The sequence below is a fragment of the Xenopus tropicalis genome, chromosome 1 (assembly GCF_000004195.4).
Source record: "Xenopus tropicalis strain Nigerian chromosome 1, UCB_Xtro_10.0, whole genome shotgun sequence".
Classification (NCBI taxonomy): Eukaryota; Metazoa; Chordata; class Amphibia; order Anura; family Pipidae; genus Xenopus; species Xenopus tropicalis.
In genome coordinates this window covers 78,773,058-78,788,566 of record NC_030677.2, presented here as the reverse complement: position 1 = coordinate 78,788,566, position 15,509 = coordinate 78,773,058, and the positions used below count along the sequence as shown (strand labels likewise).

The 15,509-nt window shown below is 40.1% G+C and overlaps 1 protein-coding gene across 10 annotated transcripts in view; it reads right to left on the bottom strand.

Annotated features, from left to right (window-relative positions):
* The window catches only part of fam13a (family with sequence similarity 13 member A), a 126,978-nt gene that overhangs the window by 40,519 nt on the left and 70,950 nt on the right, over positions 1–15,509 (bottom strand). The window lies entirely within an intron of this gene.

Here is a 15,509-nt window from a genome sequence, read left to right as displayed (position 1 = left end):
CTGTAGCAGATACAAAATCATTTACTTATTATTAAGTATTATTACTTTTTAGCAGATTTTTTCACCACAATACTACTGAGATGTTTCTGTTGCCAGACTGATGCCAGAGGGGCACACATGCAGAATGGAATTAGGTTGAAAAAAATTCCAAAGAGTGAACGAGAAATGCATAAAGAGACAACATTAAAGGTGCCCAAACACTATAAGATCCGCTCGTTTGGCGATGTCGCCAAGCGAGCGGATCTTCACCCGATATCCCCACCTATGGGTGGGCGATATCGGGTAGCAAGAAACTTAAAAAAAAAAAAATAATCCGATCGTTTGGCCCTGGGGCCAAACGATCGGATTACATTTGTGGTTATGGGGCAGTCGGTTAGGGGACCGCATCAACGAGCCAATGCGGTCCCCAATCCGACTGGATTTTCTAACCTGGCCGATCGAGATCTGGCCAATTTCAGGCCAGGCTGCTCTGTTCTGCCCATACACGGGCCGATTAGCTGCCGAATCCGTTCAAGGGACCAATATCGGCAGCTATAGTCGGCCCGTGTATGGGGACCTTTAGCCTCATTTACTAATGGCAAAAAAGGCACTATTCACTCTGAATAATGAATCACTAAGGGGCAGATTTATTAAATGTGACTTTAGAGCTTAATACATAAAAACTCACCCACATTCTATTCATTTCTATGGGATCTTTAGAAGTGTATTTATCAAATCATGAGTTCTAACTTTCACCCATTGATAAATACACTTCTAAAAATCCCATAGGAATGAATAGAACATGGGTGAGTTTATATGTATTAAGCTCTGAACTTGCATTTTGATAAATCTGCCCCTTAGTGTGGTTCCATTATTAATAGTAAGGGGAACACACATGATAATATTTTGGATATATTATTGAATGAGTACCTAATTAATGCTGTACTACAGACATATTATCCCTAGAATATACAATGGTATATTGAAAAAACACTGCAAATTGTAAAAGGAAAATGTCAATGTCAAAGCCAGTGAATTTTTTTTCATATTTCATTTTTTTTTTTTTTACCCATTACCATTCTTCCAGTTTTGGGATAATTCCCATACCTATGTATGGCAGTGTTCTGTAACAGGGGTAGTTCACATTCAAACTAATTTAAATGACAGACTAAAGTAGTTCTTTTATTAATGGTTTATGATATGTATTTATTACATTTTGTTTTGTGCATTTTTTTTCTAGCGCGTTATTTAGTCATTAAACAAAAAAATAGCCGAAAAAGCCAACAGAACAATCTAATTATTACTAGCATTAAGGATTTCAGCATAATATACAATTACATTTAAGTCCAGCTTCCTTCCTCCCTAAATAAAAATAGTGTGTTTGCAAAGATCAATAGGAATGCAATTTTTGGACCTTTTGTGGCATACCATGCAAATATTTACTTTAAAGGGACTCTTATACTTTAAACCCAAATCAGACCTTACATGGATAAATATTTACCAATATATTCTGAATTGGTACACTAGGTGGAGTATGCAATGAAAACCAACAGCCCCTCTCATTCCCCTGCATTTGAATTACAGCACACTGACTTTAGAAACTCCAGCAATCAGAATGGTTATGGCCTGCCCAATGTTTTGTTCATTTTAACTTCTGCTGCCATCAGCTGTAAAACAGCAGTGGCTAAAATGCCCCTCTCCACCTGTAACCACTTTCCACTGTAAAGTATAAGAAATGCGTTGCCTGAGAGACATGTAGTAATACCTACCTTACAGAGCACCTCTGATTATCTCTGCTATGTTTGCTTTGGGCATTGTGGTTACAACAGGTTACTACGAAAAGTGGTGCTAGACAGCCACGCTTTCAAAGTTTTGCAGTTTAAAAAAAAAAAAGTGTAAAGACTAAAGTGCTGTGAATAAAGTGCCAAAAACCTTCAAGACCTGAATGATTTTGTAACCGAGCTGCTACATTAACAGGATAGCAGGCTATTACATATTTTTAAATGGCATATATTTTGTTTATGTGAAATAAAAGAAAAAACTTATAGCACAAAAGCAATTTCATCCTTTTAAATCCCACAAGAAATTAATATTACAAAATGTGACAAGGTGAAAAGAATGAGTTAAATTGCAAAGAACGAATTTAACTACTCTCAGCCCCGGTAAGCTATTTTCAAAAATCTGCTTCCAAAAGATGTACAGTACAACAGTATGATTCTTTCATTAAGTTATATACGCATGTGTGTTACATAATGAAAGTAGCACATACTACTATTTGACCTTTAATTTTTTAAAGTATGGAAAGTATCACCTTTGATGAAAATTTTACAGATTTAATGATGTGGCACAAATCTGTCAATGTCTATTAGGCAACAAACCCCAATATTCTATTCGGCATTCTCATCAGTGCTCTGTTGCAGGGCTGCTTATTAAATCTCAAACCAGAATAAATATACATCTGAAACCTTTCTTGACACCTATTATAATTTTAAAGTGATACTGACAGCCAATTAAAAAATTTTTTTTTAATTTGTATCAGCTTTAAATTCCTTATAAACTAAATCTGTAAAGTTTTTTCGCTTCATAATTATGGTAGCACAAATTACAGACCCACGGAGCAGCCATGTTTGTTCCCCTCTTCTGGGTTTTAATTTAAATGCCTCCCAAGTGAATAAATATGCCCAATCACAAACCTGCAATGCCCCTTCTGGGGGGGGGGGGGAAGAGGGAGAGCCCTTAGAAGCAGGCAGGCACGGGAAAGCTGTTTAAATTCGTTGTGCGAAGAGCAGAAAGGGAGTGAAGCCCTTTGAAGCAGGCAGGCAATGGAAAGATCAAGCCTGTCTGCTATCTAGTTCACAATGCGAGGAGCGAGGGAGGGGAAACTCTTTGAAGCAAACGACAAGCTGAATCCTCCCAGTTTATGACGTAGTCCTTTTGACAGATTGAGAAGTTACAGTCGGGTTGCCAGACAGTCCACATGTCCACAGGACATGCCTGCCTGAAAATCCCATCAGGAATACAGCTAAATGTGGTTTAGGGCTTGCATAGGCCTGAAATCTGATTTACATATTAGTTTGGGTCTAAACAATTGCATCAGCTCGGTATGGCCAAGGCGAAAGAGCGAATGTGCCCAAAGTTACAGAAATGTTGAGAATAGTGAAAAGCTGATCACACGCTCTGATTCTAGTCTTCTTCCAACAAACTTTTGGATACTGGATGTACGTTTAAATGCAATGATCTAAAACTAACATTCAGATTGAACTTGTAGGATAAAGTACTAAAAATAACAACTTAGATGATGTTCTAAACAGCAGTTTAATCAAAAAATATGCAGGTCACACAAGTTTGTATTACACAGAGGTTTATCCAGTAGATGCTAATGCTTGTTTTCATTAGGACACAGACCACAGAAACCACAGGAATGAGAATATGCATAAAATCAACAGTGCTGGGCCAATGATTGTGATAACCACTTTCAATTTAACTGTAAATGTGTATATTATAAGCAAAGCATTACTTTTGAAGGCACACTGTTGCATCAACAATGAGGCTAGATGGTCAGTGACGCAATTTCTTTCTATAAGAAAATGCTATGTTGTTTGGGCCTTAAGGTTGCCATACACGGACCGATTCTAGCTGCCGTTATCGGTCCTTTAGACCGATTCAACAGCTTATCGGCCCATGTATGGGCACAAATGAGGTTTGATTTTACAGTTGGATTGGGGCCTGTTTCAACGAGCCGACTGCGCCTACACCCGCCGTTCTAATTTTAGCTATTAGTGATGTGTGGGTTGACCTGCAACCTGTGAGATCCACAGGCTTACTGCTAGGTCAGATTGATTATGGCTCAAATTTGGGTGACAGTTGTGGGTTCAGGTTGGGTGCAGATGGGGAAGTACATTTTTCCTCTGCTCCCCAAGTTTCCCTGTCTTGGTACCTAAGGTGCGTGTAGAAGCAGTGAACAGAGCAGACCGGTTGGGTGCAGGCCCTACAACAGCAACATTTTGCAGGTTAGGCTTGGGTGCGGGTTGAGTTTTTCCTGACCCGCACAGTACTAATGGCTATTTACCAATGGGAACACACTTAACCCTTTGGGTGGTGGATTTTTTTATTTTTTTTTTGCTATAGCTGAGCCAACAACCAACAACCATAAAATATATTGTTCTGGCACGATAGTACTTCTGTTCAGACACAATGGCACCTCTGTATGCATGTAAGGGCTCTGGCACACGGGGGAGATTAGTCGCCCGCGATTTAACTCCCTGTTCGCGGGCGACTAATCTCCCCGAGTTGCCTACCCCTGCCATCCCACCGGCGAACATGTAAGTCGCCGGCGGGATGGCAGACGCGGCGGGGCGATTTGCGCGAAATCGCGCCGCCGCGTCTGCCATCCCGCCGGCGACTTACATGTTCGCCGGTGGGATGGCAGGGGTAGGCAACTCGGGGAGATTAGTCGCCCGCGAACAGGGAGTTAAATCGCGGGCGACTAATCTCCCCCGTGTGCCAGAGCCCTTAGGGTGAAGACACATGGAGCTACTTAGTAGCAGCTACTTGTCTTGGTGACTAAACGCCAGAAAATACCCTGCAATAGACAATACTGATAATTGCCTTTGCTAAAACACACGTAGAGATGATTACCAGTAAATGATAGTACTTCTGTTCAGACACAATGGCACCTCTGTATGCATGTAAGGGTGAAGACACATGGAGCTACTTAGTAGCAGCTACTTGTCTTGGTGACTAAACGCCAGAAAATACCCTGCAATAGACAATACTGATAATTGCCTTTGCTAAAACACACGTAGAGATGATTACCAGTAAATGATAAGCATTGTCTGTTTTAGTAGCTCTGTGTGTCTTCACCCTATAGGGTTAAACACAGTGCAGATAGCCACTGCACAGCAAATACACTTTGGTTTATACTCAAACAAGGTGTTTTCATCATCACGATTCTCTCAGACAAACAGTCCAGAAGCACTATTTTTTTCAAGTCACACCCATGTGTAATACTGCTAGAGATTTTCAATGACTAGGCAACTTGCAGCCCTCAAGAACTTACTGAGCTACAACCATTGGCTTTAAGTTAAGGATGAAGACGCACATTGCGACTAGTAGCAGCTACTTTTTCACGGCTACTAAATACTCTGCCATAGACAATACTGAGAATTGCTTCTGCTAAAAACACACATAGAGACAATTACCAGTAAATGATCTGCATTATCTATTTTAGTAGCCATGACATGTGTCTTTACCCTTAGCGGCTGCATGTTGCTCATCCCTGCCCTATATAGGGAAATCAATACTATGGGGTAGATTTATCAAAATGTTAGTTTAGAGCTCAATACATAAAAACTCACCCACGTTCTATTTATTTCTACAGGAATTTAAGAAACATTTATCAATGGGGGAATTCTAAATCTCACCCATTGATAAATACTCTTCTAAAAATGTATTTATTTATTTCCTGTTGTTTATGTAGTGCCAACACATTTCCGCAGTGCTTTACAGAGATTATTCATCATTAACATCAGTCCCTGCCCCAGAAGAGCTTACAATCTAAGATCCCCATTACATTCACACATGCTGTGGTCAATTTAGTCAGAAGCCAATAAACCTGCCTTTATGCTTTTTGGAGTGTAGGAGAAAACTGAAGTACCCGGAGGAAACCCACACAGACACGGGGAGAACATACAAACTCCTTGCAGATAGTGTCCTTGCTGGGATTGAACTTCCCCAGTGCTGCAAGGCAAGAATGCTACTCGCTCATAACTCAAATTTTGATCATTCTGCCCCTTAATATTGGGTGTGTGGCAATAGGCTTTAATGGGCCCATAGATAACCTCATAGCTTGGATGAATGAAAAAGCTGTTGGTCAATGACTTAACTAAAATTACACTTCCAATACAATTTATACCATTATATCGGCTACTCAAAATGTTTCAGCAGCTTTTTAGACCTCTTCATAAAATATGTACTAAGTAAAATATACAGGCTGTTAAAAAGAGACCATAAACTTTTTATTTTGATAATTATCACACATGCTTAATTTTGTGGGAGCAGAGGGCTATTTGCCCTTTATTTACACAGAACTGCGGCCCAGACATCTTCATAACAATAATGCAAAAACATTTTTTTTACTTCCCAGACAAGTTTGCAAGGGAGAGTTATGAGACACTTACAGTACATACCTATGAGTTTTGTATTTGTGACTTTGCCCTGATATATCACATTATCTTTGTACTGGCAATAGGATGCAATAAGGAGGCACCTGAGAGAAGATATCACAAATACTGAACTGTAGTACCCTACCCCACAACAGGGCCTTTGCACCTGGCTTTTCTGTTACACAAGTCAGCTAGGGGAAGCATCTAAAATAACTATATACTATCTGATCTTTACTAAGGCTTAAAGAATGTGCCTGGAGCACAATACTTCTACTGTAATCAGAAAAATCAAAATAATATACATATATTTGATTGTTCTCCTGGCAGGCCTAACATCCAATAAAACACCCAGAAGTGACATCTTTTGTTTGTTTGTTATCATTCTCCTATCTCCAGGGATCTGTGCTTAAGCTGCTCTTGCAGCATCAGGTTATCTATGCAGGCCACCCCAAGTACTTATTGTTTTAAATAATTTCATTAAGCAACATCAAGATCTAGGCAGTGACTCATATCATAACAAACATGACCTGTTTAACCAATTAGGGACAAGAACCCTCCCCATGACAATGAGCAGGAGACATGTTTTTCCCAGGCAAAAACACTGCACTGCCTTTATCAACACAACAGCTCGAAGTGCATATAATGGGGTCTATGTAAGGCAGGGCTGCCAAAGCAGTGATCCTGCAGTTGTTGTTTCATAACCTGCTTACAACAGAAGGGGATGCTGGAATGAGCATGGCACAGGATGTAATAAAAACATTTTAAAAACTGTTAAAGCATCACATGTGGCCTATTTTAGGGGTAAATGTTAAAACTACACAATTACATAGGCTGAAATGGAGATACAGGTTATCCATAAAAATGGATATAACAACTCTTATCTCAATGCACAGAACATTAAAGTATGCTAACCCCCTTTCATAACTAACTATGGGAAATATATGACAAATACAAATAAATGACAGCTAATGTATCAAATCTGATGTTCTCATTGTAAGTTGAAATCGCATGTAAAACTGGGGACGAAATGAAAGAAATGGGGGGGGGGGGGAGAAAAGAACATGACGAAATCTGTGTGAAATCCTAAACGGAGCAGCTCACTGTGTACCTTTGAAGCGCCATGAGTTCGCAGGCCATCCCAATGCATCGGCCAGGAAAAGAAGAGCGTGTTCATCCAGCAGCTCAGCCTGCAGTGGCTGCCTTCCGGTGAGTTATGGGATAGCAGATCATGGAATATACCAGAAAAAATCCTGCTGCTGTTCGATGCATGGACTAACTTCTCTGTGTGGCAGCTACTTATCAGTGGAATTGGGGCTGCGTACTGTAGCCTTATCCCCGCCCTCAGTTTGGCACACATGCACTTCGGCGACAGTAGCAAGTCGCTGAAGTCAGCGGTGCAGAGACGCCTACACCCTCCTTCCTGGTAACGTGACAGCACTTCTGCAGGAGACTACCAATCACATGCACTCTTTGCCCAGCCTCATGAATAGCGAGGATCCCAAAAAGGAAATCCTGGGCTGTGTCTGTAATATTCCCAGGGCTCCGTCTCGCACCATTTTTTTTACGTACCCTGGGCTGCATGTTGGGCTAGGGAATGTGGGTTTGTACGCAGTCACGTCTGGCATGCACCACAGCCAGCGCCTTACGTGCCTGTCTGGGAAACGGTGCAGCTCGTCACAACATCTCATTCCGTTTGGGAGAAAAACAAACTGTTGGCAGCCCCCGTAAAAAACAGATGGATACAGGCTGTTAGCTGTGTGGTTACGCTTTCCTGATTCTAAGCAGTAGTCTAGAAGTTACTCTGTAGACCAGGTGTCCCCAACCTTTCTAAGGGCTCTGGCACACAGGGAGATTAGTCACCCGCGACAAACCTCCCTGTTCGCGGGCAACTAATCTTCCCGAAATGCCATCCCACCGGCGAAAATGTAAATCGCCGGTGGGATGGCATACGCAGCGGCGCAATTTCAGTGAATTGCGGAAGTTTCCTCTCAAGGTAACTAACGCGATTTCAATGAAATTGCACCGCCGCGTATGCCATCCCACCGTCAATTTACATTTTCACCAGTGGGATGGCATTTCGGGGAGATTAGTCGCCCGCGAACGGAGATTTGTCGCGGGTGACTAATCTCCCTGTGTGCCAGAGTCCTTAGAAAGGTTGGGGACACCTGGTCTACAGAGTAACTTCTAGACTACTGCTTAGAATCAGGAAAGCGTAACCACACAGCTAACAGCCTGTATCCATCTGTTTTTTACGGGGGCCAGAGCCCTTACTTGTGAGCCACAGTCAAATGTAAAAAGACTTGGAGAGCAATAAACGCATCATAAAAGTTCATGGAGGAGCCAAATAAGGGCTAAGATTGGCTATTAGGCAGCCTCTATGCACACTATCCGCTTACAGGAGGCTTTATTTGGTAGTAAATCTTGTTTTTATTCAACCAAAACTTGCCCCCAAGTCAGGAATTCAAAAATAACTCCCTGGTTTGGGGGCGCTGAGAGCAACATCCAAGGGGTTGGGGAGCAACATGTTGCCCCTGAGCCACTGGTTGGGGATCACTGGTGTAGACATATCTTTTTATTGATATTGTAATTCTTTTCAACCTAGGAACATTTATTAGGGTCACTTTTTTTCTAGCAGGGTTCCCCAAACCATGGGGCAACTTTCCCTGGGCTGGCCAGCAACCTTATTTCAAGTAAAGGAAAATATTGCTCGACAAATGCATGCCCCAATAAAAAAAAAAATAATCATATACCAATCTGATCAGCAAGCAAATTGGATATAGCAATATGCCTAATCCAATCTGTCTAGTTATTTGCAGCCACTGATCTAACCCAGAATGCTCGGAACCAAAGTCTTTTTTTAGGATAAGGGGTCCTTTCATAATTCAGATCACCATACCTTATGTCTACTACAAAATAATTTAGACATTGTATTATCTTCAAAAGGATTGTTTTGACTCCAATACAGATTAATAATATTTTAGGATCAAGTAAAAGGGAATATTTAATTTTTAGAGAGAAAAAAGAAAACATTTTTTCAAGTTTGAATTATTTCATTAAAAGGGTAGGCGAAACATGCACCTGGCTAGGGCTCAACAGTGAGGGGGCACTAGACAGGTATCTCTTTTGCCAACCCCTTGTCCAGAATCTCATTTATTGGCAGTTTTTTAAAAAATAAACTTTTATTAGAGCATAAGTCTAAGCCTAACACATGTTAGGCATGTTCTCATACACTGATGTAATGTCCAAGGAGTTTAAACTTCTTCCCCCATGGATCCCTTGGTACACTAACTGAAACCATTTATTGCTACTACTGCTACCCCAGCGTACATTTAATAAAAAAAAAAAAAAAAGCTTTTGGAGAAAGTGGTTCTAGTACTTTGCAACGTGACAAGAAAACATAAACAGTGGAGTAATAAAGGTCAAATCAATTTCCCAGGGCTTGCTACTTGATTCACTGGCTTTCTTCATCCAGATCCAGCTAGTTCTATTCATTTACTGAGGCTAGGCAACAATAAAACACTAACAGCCAGTAAACAGGATTGGCCTGTGCTAAAGGTGGTCAGACACGGGAAGATTTCAGCTGCTGATTGGGCTCCTTCAGCAGCTTATCTGCCTTTTTATGGGCACCACCGACTGGTCTACCTGAATGACATCTGGCCTAAAATCTCTATCAGGCAGTCTTGATTTTCCATTGGATCAGGGACAGCATCAGCTTGTTCATGCTCAGACGGTTCCTATGTCTGCCTTTTCAATGTGATAATTTGGCCCTAAAGCCAAACGATTCAATTAGCCCTATATCGCCCACCTTAGGAGGGTATATGGGGAGAAGATCCACTCATTTAGCATCCTAACCAAACTAGCGGATTGCAACCCATATGGCCACCTTAAGAGAAATAATTGTACAAATTAGATCTCCACTGTCTTCCCGGGTGACTAATATTCTTCATTCTAATTCCAGTGCGCAAACCCTTGCAACTGCCAATTTCTTTCCTTTTTTTTTTAAAAAGTATATTATTATATTTATTTGCTTAAATAAATATTAACATATTCCTATATTCCATATCTAAAATACACTTGTGATCTGCAAAATATGCAGAGCAAGGAATCCCAGAATGCCTATTACAAGGGATGATGGGTAGTGTACTTCCACAACAAAGAAAGCATCTGTTCCTATCCGCTGTACATGGTTTTAAGTTTTCCATAGCAGTCGGGGAATTAGTTAATATACTGTACTAGATTGTCCTCTTTCTTAGCAATTACCTCTCTTCCATGACCTTGTCAGTAGTTTTATTTATGACTACTACTATTCTTAAAATGCACAAAAACACAAATAACCTATAAAATATATCTATATATAGATATATTACTGAAGGAGTGGCAGCTATATGCTAAAAATATGTTATTTTTGCAAGTGTTTTTAGGGAGTAATTTGTGCATATAAGAAATTACTGCCGTCTCACAGAACAGACAGTATAAAAGTACGCACTGTGATTACAAGGCTTTTACAATAGTCATCTGTGTTATTACATAGACATGGGATACTTGAGGAGGCAGTGTTCTGGAACAGTTTACTCACAAATAATTCCTGAGAGGCCATGGCTTTCAGAAAACTACTAGTCCTACATTTCTTCTGCACTCAGTCATGATCCTAACCAGGAAATGTATTAGGACTGTTACATATTTCTGGCACAGTAATTTTACAAACAGATTTATTCTGGGGACAGAGGCAGCTCGTATTGCTTGTAAACGTTTGTGCACTTAGCACATTGTCTGTTTTATTTAAAGGTAATATTGTAGGGATCTGCAGTATGGAAACATTTTTTCTGAAAACAACAAGATGTAAACTCATGGCTCCCTGATGCAGGTACAGATACTAAATCCAGGCTCGTGGGATATGCATTTAAATACAATGCAATAGCAATATATCAGTTTGCAATTTTTAGGCCAGAGCACACACACTTCTGGAAATACATTTAAAGGGCAGTATCAACTTTTAAAAAATACTGTGTTTAAAAAACTTTAAGATTTATTATCAACATTTATATAGTATCAATATATTCTGGAGATACCTGCACTGGCAGAGCTTACTAACCAAAGTCCCTAGCACTGTTCCCTCTAAGCTGTGCGCGTGTGCGCGCGCACACGACTTTCCGAACCCGCGCACACAAATTAAAATAGCGCGCACAAAAATTACATTTTTGTAACTTGATTTAGACAAACTGAAAGACCTGCGCAAAAATGCCCATAACTGAACTCCAACAAACATTCTGTAGCGCACAAAAATTTAATCTTGCTTTAAAATGCGCACGGATGATATTTTTTGCGCACACAGCCTATAAAAAATTAGAGGGAACGTTGGTCCCTAGTGCATTCATATAAAACCCATTTAAGTGATGGTAGATGGACTGCTTTCTTACCCCTGGGAAATTGTGCGCCCAGCAGACATCAAAGACCTCAGAAACCGCCTCTTCATTATACATATACATTGTGTAAAATACTTATTGTGTGATATCCACTGGTACCAGGGCAAGGTATTTTCAAGCACTTTGTCTCTTGCGAGCAACAAAGTGAACCATCTGCCATCACCCTTAGGATCAATTTCATTAGAAGCAAAATAACATTCCATAGGCTCTGGTCAGAACCATACCTAGGACCCCAGTTCTGCAAGTCAGCAATGCTAACTCTTAAATATGTCTTTATTATGTACTGTACCAAAGGGTAATGACTTATGCCGTGCACTTAGGTTTTGTGGAAAATGCTTACTTATATGAAATTGTATTGGCTATCCAGCAATATGGTTTGTTTTTTTCTCTCGTGAACCCCTGCATGTAAATTAAAAGTTCAGCTTGTTGACAGATCATCATCTGCCTGTGTTCTAAGGGGTCACTGTGTAGGGATTGCATTTAATAACATCTCAGATTGACAGTTCTGACAACTAAGTAACATATTAGGATTGATGGAGATGTGATATCTGAGAGAGCCAGTCAGGAAACAAGTTAATACTGGAAAAGTCTGTCAGTCTTGCTTTACATTTCCCTTTATGCAGCTGTCCAAGTGAATTTGCAATGCAATGTTCCCTGAGCACTCCAAGCAGTCCTACGTCTTGGTTTCACTGCCGCTTGTTGTGCTATGTAATACTTCATATGCACCTGTTACTGGTTCTGTTCCATCTTACAAATTTACTATGTGGTATAGTTAGATTTAATTGTGGATCTGAAATCCACAATTAAGGTCTAGTATGGAAATATCTAAAGTTTTCCACCCAAAAACTGGTTTTCTGCATAATCAAAGGATTTGCAATTCTCAGCAAATTTCCAATATACGGTACATTCATTAAAAAATCTCAATGGTTTTAAATGTATTTCTTCATGTAATTACTGTTGAAAGCTGTTGATTTTTTTAACCCTCTCTGTCATCTGGGACACAAAACAATAAAACATGAGTCAGACCTTCTGTGGGTCTTTTAATTAACTGGCTTCCAAGCGTCAGAGCAAGGATTGCAGAGCCAAACAGCTATTGCCTTCAATTTCAATTACATTTACAAGTAAAAGCTTATAGATTGTAAGCTCTTTTGCTTTGTATGTCATTCTGTATGTCCAATGTATAAACCAATTTATTGTACAGCACTGCATAATATGTTGGTGCATTATAAATACATGTTAATAATAATAAGCTGCCCATAAACAGGCAGCCAATTTGTCCCCTTCATCCCAACTGGTTGAAAATCTGCAAGATACCTATTGGCAAGTTTGAAAATCCATTCAGATGAGGACTGCATTGGTATGTTGTTGTGGTCCACTTTTGATGAGCCTGCATAGACCCTACTGTATGATCTTATTTTTGGACCAAACGAGCAGATCTGGCAGTGTACGGCCAACTTAACTTTAAAACCACGTAAAAAGTACTATATATTGGGACGTTACTTAAAATTACACTGTACAAAATACATTTGTGATGGAACACTCAATTAATAATGCAGTGAATTAAAAAAATTGGTGTGTTTTGATGAAATGGCTTTCCTCACTCTTCATACATTAACAATTTGCAAACAAATTATGTAGAAGACCTAAGTGCAGCATATTAAAATGAATAACTGTCATAACTGTACTTGATATACATCAAACAATGTGTATATGCAGAATGTATACATCATTATGGAGGCATTAGTAATGGTAGGCACAGAAAAAGCTTTTGGATCACAGGTCTTGAAACAGGATCACCATGTGTAAGCAGAAAGCAAACTTTTTTTTTTTAAGTAACATTTTCTAGATACCAAGTAACACACAGCCAAACTTAACCATTAGTCAACCCTCTGGCTATGTAAGTTTCTGTCAATTGTAAAATAACATCACATGCAGCAACGTGAAGTGCAATTTAGCCATGGAAAAAATGAGGGAATGCACAATTAAGCTTGATGCCTTCACTTTCCTGTGCCGCACGTGATGTCAGCATCCTGGCTGTGTAAGGCTGATGCCACACATGGCGTTTTTACGCTGCGTTTTTTCTCAGCCTAAAAACGCCGCACAAGCCACACAGCCCCTGACTATGGCGTTTTTCAGCCTAGTACTGGTGACGTAGCAAATCCCGTTTCCATGGTGCTAATAGTGCAAAATAGTAAAAAACGCTGCTTATTTCAGCTAGGTCTGGCAGCTGCCTTTGTGTATACATAGGAATAGCTTGCTTTGCAAATACTGGCGTATTTCAGCCAACGCTTGAAAAATCTGTGCTAAGGCGTTTTCTAGCGTATTTCCGCATTGTGTGGTTTGCTTCGAGTCTTTTCAAGTTATTTCTATGGATGATGATATCAGGTGTTTTTCAGCTGCAAAAAAAAAAAAAGCTGATCTGTAGCTTTTTTTTTAATTACCTAGGTAGGTATCTTTTAAGTGATACTCGCACTAAAAACTACTCTTCAAAATATTAATGTACAAATATGGTAACCCACTCAGAAGACCATGGCGGAATTCTCTTCTGAACACAGAATTCCCTAAGCTTCTAGTTACCTTCACTTGGAAAAACACACACATCTTCATTTAACATAGAACGTACATTACACTTTCAGCTTTGCAGATGCTTCACTTCACACAGTAGGGAGGATCTCCAGTACTTTCCTATCATTAAAACCTATAACCATGGTCCGTTCTGACCTGGTCACATAGTGGAATATACAGAGCTGTGTCTCCTACTTTTCAGACCTAGAAAAGAGCACTGAGGTGCAGGTGAACAACCCTTTTACCTCCAGCAGCCCGTACACACCTGCCACTTAATATATCAGTCAGAAAAAAAATCAGCACCTGTTTCTTAGACATACAAATACCACAAAATCAAAAACTGACAGCAATATATGTATGGCCACTTTTAGGAATAGGCATAATTTATTACTGTTGTTAAGGCAGTCAGACAAAGTTTATTTGTGTTAAGTACAACATGTTACCATCAAAGTCTCTAGTGACTGTTGTATTGACCTATCTTGCCAGTACATGAAGCAGCTGTCATTTAAGAATGTACTTACCCAAGGACTGAGGCCAGGTGGAAGGCTCAGTTATGCAAAATATGGTAATTTAAGACTAAGACTTCCGCTAAATGACTTTTTAGCCAGGGTACATTGTGGTATAATGACACACTGACACAGGAATTGATTCAAATGTACTGCTACAGATTTAGGGGGAATACACAGAGAGCTAGTAGTAGCAGCTACTTGTCACAGCTACAAAAATATACAAGACTGATAATTTACTGATAATTGTCTCTACATGTGTTTTAGGAGAGGCAATTCTCAGAATTGTCTATGGCAGGTTATTTTCTGGCATTTAATAGCTGTGACAAGTAGCTGATACTAAGCTAGTGTTTCCAAACTGCAAGCCCTTTTCCAAATATAAATACCACAGTGGACTGATACTTAAGTTTGAAGTTGAGTCCAGGTAGAAACAATATTGGAAAAGGCTCTACAAAATTACTGTACACTACCTCCTCTGAATTTAATATGTATTTTGCTTTTCAGAGCCACTATTAAATAGGGCTTGGTACAGGGGAATTGTTATGCTGGCAAAGTTTCATGGTATAACTAAGGGCAAACTTAACAGGTAGCTCCTCCTAATGTTATGTCTGAAATATTTCTTAACTTTCCACTTTCGGCAGACCATGCTTATATCATGCATATCATGTTAGGCTAATGCCAGAAGTGGTGCTTGGCGTATATTTCCGGCAAACAGAAAACCGATTGCCGAAAATCGCACCATACGCCTCCTACATGTGCCTGCACCCAGGGCCGGATTTCTGTTTTGGGCGCCCCGAGGCCGCCCCTGTCGGTCGCCCCCTCCCCACCCATGCGCGAAAGCGCCCCCAGTGCGCATGCGCGAAAGCGCGGCG